We start from the raw sequence: 7163 nt of genomic DNA, 5'->3' as shown, positions 1-7163 counted from the left end.
TAAAGAAAAAAATAATAATAATGAGGACAACAAAAGTAATAAAAATAATAATAATAATAATAATAATAATAATAATAATAATAATAATAATAATAATAATAATAATAATAATAATAATAACTAGTTCCATATATATCACCCACACTCTACTGTAGATATCCCAGCACTACATGGCCAATCCCCTATCACTATCGAGCTATATTGTCGTGCGGTTAGGAAGCTTACTAACACCTCTTCCTGAGCGATTTATTCCTGATTCTGCTCCGTTACTATATTCTTGTGTCATTCATGCAATATATGTCGACATTAAAAAGATGTAAAAAGCAAAACAGATGATATTTAGTTTGGAAAATAAATCGGTAAGGAGGAGGTGTTAGGGAGCCTCCTTACCCCACGAGAATACGGACCCAGGAGCAGTATTCTCTTCTTTAGTATTACATTCTGGATATTACAGGTGAATATTCTGTCTTAGTGCTTTTTGTCTGTTGTTCATATCGACACTAAGAGATAAGAAAGAGGTTAGTATCGTATCGTGTCGTATCGTATCGTATCGATTATAAAGGCTCCATCATGCTTCCATACGTCGGCGTTGGTTACCTAGTGGCGGCTCTCAGCGCTGCTCGATCTCTGGCAGCACAGGAAAAAAATGACGGAAAACGACCTCTAAGTTGATTGAAATATCGTTGCGGTAGTTAGAATAAAGAAATAAAGCTTTCTCGCGTCTCTACACAATTACTATAATGTTTCTGACCTTTTAAAGACAGTGAGTTGCTTTATAAACTGTATGGAACCTGCTAGCGTTTTTTTTTTCCTCACTGTTTTTTAATGCAAGAAAGAAGGAACCAAAGACTAGAATCCCGCTAGATTGTTCCCCCTAGAAAATAAAAAAATGGCCATATTCAAGATCCATTTCGAGATGCCTGGACACACTGCTTTTGAAAGACTGGAGGTCATAGCCAGAGGGAAATACAGACAGAGGAAGACAGGCTGCAATATAATACTTATAAAACACTTAAAATTTCTCATCCTGACATGGTGACCTGAACTGTTTTTTTTCTTTCTTAGACGGGAAGCCTCTTTTGAAGGTATGAAAAAGCCAAAACCATTCTGTCGGTAATATGGAACACAAAATAAAGCCGAAAGTCGTCTGTCGGTGGTAAGGAAATAAAGCCGAAAGTCGTCTGTCGGTGGTAAGGAAATAAAGCCGAAAGTCGTCTGTCGGTGGTAAGGAAATACAGCCGAAAGTCGTCTGTCGGTGGTAAGGAAAACTAAATAAAACCGAGTAAAGAAAACTAAGTAAAACCGAAAGCCATCTGTCGGTAATAAGGAAAAATAAATAACGTGGAAAGCCGTCTGTCGGTAGTAAGGAAATAAAGCCTAAAGCCGTCTGTCGGTAGTAAGGAAATAAAGCCTAAAGCCGTCTGTCGGTAGTAAGGAAATAAAGCCTAAAGCCGTCTGTCGGTAGTAAGGAAAACGAAATAAACCCGAAAGGCGTTTGTCGGTAGTAAAGACGAAGTATTTTTCTCACATTCTGACTGACGGACGGGAGGCTACTGTTAACCCTCTCATTTCTGCGACGCCTTTTGTTTTTTCCCTCTTACTTTCAGATATTTTATTCATCTATGGAGAGACTTGGAGCTGGAGAGGTTACATAGAGCTTTCATTACATCCACACTTCTCTAACTATAGTCCTTTTACCTTAACTTGGCCCAGAGTTTTCACCCCCTTGCAATTATTTCATGTAGCTCAGTAGCGGAAAAGGACATTGGGCGATATTCACGTACGGTTAGAAAATTTGCTAACACCTCTTCCTTACCGATTTATTCCTGATTCTGCTCGGTATTAATTTCTTGTTTGTTATTCATGCGATCCGTGTCGATATTGAAAAGACATAAGAAGCAAACCAGGGGATATTAATGAGTAGTTTAGAAAATAAATGGCTAAGGAAGAGGTGTTAGGGAGAAAGGAAGAGGTGTTAGGGAGCATCCTTACCCGACGAGAATACGGGCCAATGACCCGTATTCTTGTCGGGTAAGGAGACCCCCTAACACCTCTTCTTTAGCTAGTTATTTTCCATACTACATTAATATCCTCTTTTCTTGCCTCATATAACTTTAATTTTGACACAGACTGCATAAATAACGCACAATAATATAGTAACGGAGCAGAATCAGAAATAAATCGGTAAGGAAGAGGTGTTAGTAAGCATCCTAACCGCACCAGAATACCGACCAATGCTATGGCTCTACATACTTTCCATAACACTTCTTCGTGACTAGGAATACATTCTAGCGTTAAATTTCTGCTATAGCTCAGCACTCAAGATGGCGAGAGAGCAATTTAAAGCCTCTCTCTCTCTCTCTCTCTCTCTCTCTCTCTAATAAATACTCACAATTTCTTACATCCTGAAAGTTATCGAAATATTTTTAACGCTTACGCCCACATTCTCATCGGACAAGGCTCCCGAACACCATTTCCTGAGCGATTTATTTTTCCTAATTACACCTGTCCTATTCTATGTTAAACTGATCCATCAAACATCGCCATATTCTGCACAGATATCGTACAGAGGGAATTTAACCAGCCATATCCAAAAAATAAATCGCTAAGGAAGAGGTGATAGGGAGACCAGAACACGAACCTTAGAGAAACAAGGTAAAAATAATCGTCAGGTGAGATATATAAGAACAAAAAAAGTCAAAATTTCGGTTATCCCAAAAGGGTCACCCAGTACACTGCAATAAAGAATATTTCAGTTTTATTCTTGATATGTTCAGGCGACTTTTTTTACAGTTTTTGGGAGAATTTTCGAAAGGCGGAAGTCATATATAGCTTTTTTTTAACCCCCTCACTACGGGGGGGAAGATTTATAAACCTAATAGAAATAGTTAGATTTAGACAAAAATATAGTTCGTTCTTGGGTCGACGTGATGGATCTAATATATCGGTAATTCTAGGAGACATTTTTACCCCTTGAAAAGCCATCCCCCTCAGCCTAGTTGCGGTCAATAATCCACTTACAAATTAGGGGCTCACGCTAAAGGTGAACCCAGTAGACTGCAGGCCCTTCTTTGACCACCCATCCTTCCTTCAGGGGATAGGGAGGGATTTGAGGGGCATTTGTATAACAGGGTATGAGAGTTAGCCAGAATATTAATGGCTAGTTCTGAATGATGACTTTTTTCAGGTAGTGGGGTGTTTGTGGGGACCCTCAACTTACGTAGGAAAAGGACAAGCAGCGGAGGCAAATAATAATAATAATAATAATAATAATAATAATAATAATAATAACAGGCAGTGGGGTGTTGTAGCGAACTTCAACTTAGGCAGGAGGAGAACAACAAGCGTAGATACGAACAACATCTTTGCGTTAAGCGTTTCAGCATTTAAAATACCGTAATTATTTCTAACTACCTTCACTGCAATGCTTCAACAGAGGAATAATGCAGGTGAAATCCTGCTTAATTATACTCCAGCCTAGAAATCCAGGGCCCAGGTCTGGATTCCAGGTTGGTGTATACGTAAATAAATCGGATTCCACCTGCATCATTCTGTCATTTTGTAGCTCCAACTCTTCTTAATTTACCACTCTATGCCTTGATCTTGGTTCTAATATTCTCCCACATTTTTAGGATGCCTTGTGCACTCTGATTAGGTTAGAGCAGACGTGTTATTCCCCTGACGAAGCTTTATAAAGAAATTAGTCAGGAATTAACTCTGATTCTACCTCGTGTATTCTTCATCCTTCATTCATTTCATTAACCCCTTCACAGCTACAGGCCCCCCCGAAGTTTAATAAAATCGTCTCTGATTAGCAAGAATAATGTTGGAAAATAAGCCCTCGAAGTGAAAGGGTTAATAAAATAAAATTATACTCCGACAAATCTGCTATTCCCAAAGAACCATTATCCGCGACTGTACACTTTCTCCAAACATATTCCTGTAGGTAAATTAATCAAAGTAAGGTACAAAAATAAGCCCTCGGACAAAATGGGGCAATATTAATAAGTTATAATTTTACTATGACTAATTTGCTAGTGTGAAAAAGCCATCATCCGCGAAGGTATATTCCCCCCAAACATATTCTTGTAGGTAAATGCATCGGAATAACGTAGAAATATTAACTCTCGAATAAAAAGATATTAATAAGATATAATTATGCTCTGACAAATCCTAGCGTCAAAAAACCATCATCCGCGACTGTACACTTTCCCCAAACATATTCCTGTAGGTAAATGCATCAGAATAGCGTTGACAAATGGGTTAAAACTAATAAGATATAATTATACTCTCAAAAAATTTTTAATGTCAAGAACCATCACCCGCGACTGTACGCTCTCCCCAAACAAATTCCTGTAGGTAAATGCATCAGGTATTCAGTGTACCAGGAAAACTTGGGGATCCACAATTATGGCATGGACGGGTTTGATTTTTGGAAATTTTATGCAGGGGGAACATGAAAATAATTCGGTGATTTTAGACTAGGCGGATATTAAGCAAACTCACATATCCAACACTGCCATAAATCTGTGACAGCGGTACATCATGCGCTCAGGCTTTGAATAAATCCGCAGATCACAATTTATGAAGAATTTATGCAGACGGGCTACGTATGGAAAAATAATGCTTGGGGACTCGTAGCTACACCTCGCCATTCAGTTCATGATATATTTTTTACCCGAATACATTAAAAACAAGAATGAATGGACATAAAAAAAAAATAGAATGGATATACAAAAAATAAATAATAACGCGAATAAAATGACACTGATAACATTTCGTTCTTGATTAAAAGTTTTGCATAATGAAGAAATAGCGCTAACCTATTTATTCTTATTACGTCATTTTTCATTTTAATCCGATCACCAACAAGCGATTTTATTCATTTTATGGGAAATATCTGTGTATATATGGATTAATGAAGGCTATATCTAAGCCCTCCAGTCCGAAAAATGTATAAACTGAAGAAAAACACCTGGTTCCAAGAAGAATGAAATGTAAATGACAGCAACGTCGTCAGAGTCATATCCAGCACTTGCAAAAAAGAGGGGGGGAGGGGGGACGTGAATCCAAGCAGAATTACCTTCTAATGAATACTCAAAATATCGATATTCACTTACTTTACGTGTCTAAATCTAGGAAGACAATAATATAAGCAAGTGCATGTGACATACGAAATTTTCCGCATATATTCTGGCAGCTAACAATCCTTCTTCTTATAAGCTATCATCAATCTAGCCCCCCACGCCTCCCTTACCCCCTCCCCCCCAAAAAAAAAAATCTGTGCCTGGTGGTAAAAGGGTTAACATCTTAGCTACGGATGCCTCACCTTAGCTCTCTTCTTGCTATCTTCTTACGATTTTACTTAACTTTGGGGAAACCTGTTGACGTGGAGGAGTTAGGAATTTCGCCCACTTAAATCCTCAGCTAAAAAAAGTCTCTCTGAAGCTAAATTTAATCAAGAATAAACGAAAAACGCGTGCTGGAGCCAAAGGTGTTAAGGTTAGCTGCAGTGAATTCTCTTTAGCTTAAAAAATCATCTCACTTTAGCTGGAATACAGTGAGAGTTTTAGTTTTCCTCCACAGCTTAGAGAGAGAGAGAGAGAGAGAGAGAGAGAGAGAGAGATTCCTGCAGTGGGTGTCTCCGAGGTGAATAAAATGCCTGACGTGAGCAATAAATAAATAAATAAATAAAGCGTGAAAAATGTTAGGATCTTCACGTTATAAAAATCTACCTTATCTACGCCTTTTATTTCAATATTATGGAAATTAAAATTCTGAATATCATTGAGTTTGTGTTTTTTCCTCTGTTTTCGTTTTCTTTTTTCTTTTTCACTTTCCCAGCTCTGAAATAATTGGATGTGATGTCATGAGGGCAGTAACTGTAATGAATGGACGTGGTGATGTTGAGGGTGATGTATGTGATGATGAGGAAAATGAAGATGATGAGATGATGATGATGATGATTACTATTATTATTATTATTATTATCATTATTATTTGTGACCTAAAATCTAAGTTGTTTCTGGTGACGTTGGAAGTTGTTAAAAAAAGGATTTAGTGGAGACTGGTTACTACGATTAAATTGTTGTAGTTTTGGTAGTGGTTGTAGTGGTAGCGAGTACGTGATTGTGGTAGCAGTTGTGGTAGCTGAAGGTAAATGATTGTGGTAGCAGTTGTAGCAGCACAGTATATAATTGTGGTAGTTGTGGTCGTAGAGAGAAAATGATTGTGGTAGTAGTTGTGGTGGCAGAGTAAACAGTTGTGGTAGCAGAGACAAAATAACTATGGTAGTTGTGGTAACAGAGTTAATGATTGTGGTAGTTGTGGTATCAGAGTAAATGGTTGTGGTTGCAAGTAAATTATGGTGGTGGTTGTGGTAGCGGGAGCGGCAAAGAGACTGAGGTGCGTCTGTGGTTAATCGTAGGAATGACTTTGATGGTAATGGTTGCGGTTGTGGTAGTTGTCCAATTTGTGGCTCTGGCTGTGTGGTGGTGATTGCGGTTAATGGTAGCTGTGATTTACCTTTTATTCCTAGTAGGGATGGTGGTAGTTGTGGTTGACGTGGTAACTGTGGTAGTAGTGCTGATGGAAATTCTGATGGGTGTTATTTTATTTCCTTGCAGAGAGAGAGAGAGAGAGAGAAATATGATGTGGTACTTGTGGTAGTGATGGAGTTAGCCGAAATGTTGGTGGGGTAGTAGTAGTAGTAGTAGTAGTAGTAGTAGTAGGAGGAGGAGGAGGAGGAGGAGTAATAATAATAATAATAATAATAATAATAATAATAATAATAATGTTACTAACAACATTACAACCATCCATGGCAGTAATAATGTTCATAATGTTGGCACAATTCATAGCAATACAACAGTGATAACAGTGCAAGAAAATACTCTTTCTGCAGCAGTGAAAGGACTTATGACAGAGCAGGTAGATGTGAGAGTGGTGGTGGTGGTGCTGGTGGTGGTGGTGGTGTCGTGAAATTGGAGGCATAAGTAGCGGTGGTGGTAGATGTGGAGGGCGTGGTGAGTGTGGCAGTAGGTGTGGTGAATGTGGTAGTGTGGTGAGCGGAACAGGACAGTAGAGTGTAGGGTAAGGCGTGGTAAAAGATGAGATGGTGTACTGGTCGTCTGATTTTGATAAGTGTGTAGATGTTACAGTGT

The sequence above is a fragment of the Coenobita brevimanus genome, chromosome 81, assembly GCF_032717465.1.
Source record: "Coenobita brevimanus isolate Jiangsu-jjx chromosome 81, ASM3271746v2, whole genome shotgun sequence".
Classification (NCBI taxonomy): domain Eukaryota; kingdom Metazoa; phylum Arthropoda; class Malacostraca; order Decapoda; family Coenobitidae; genus Coenobita; species Coenobita brevimanus.
This window is presented reverse-complemented; position numbering follows the sequence as displayed.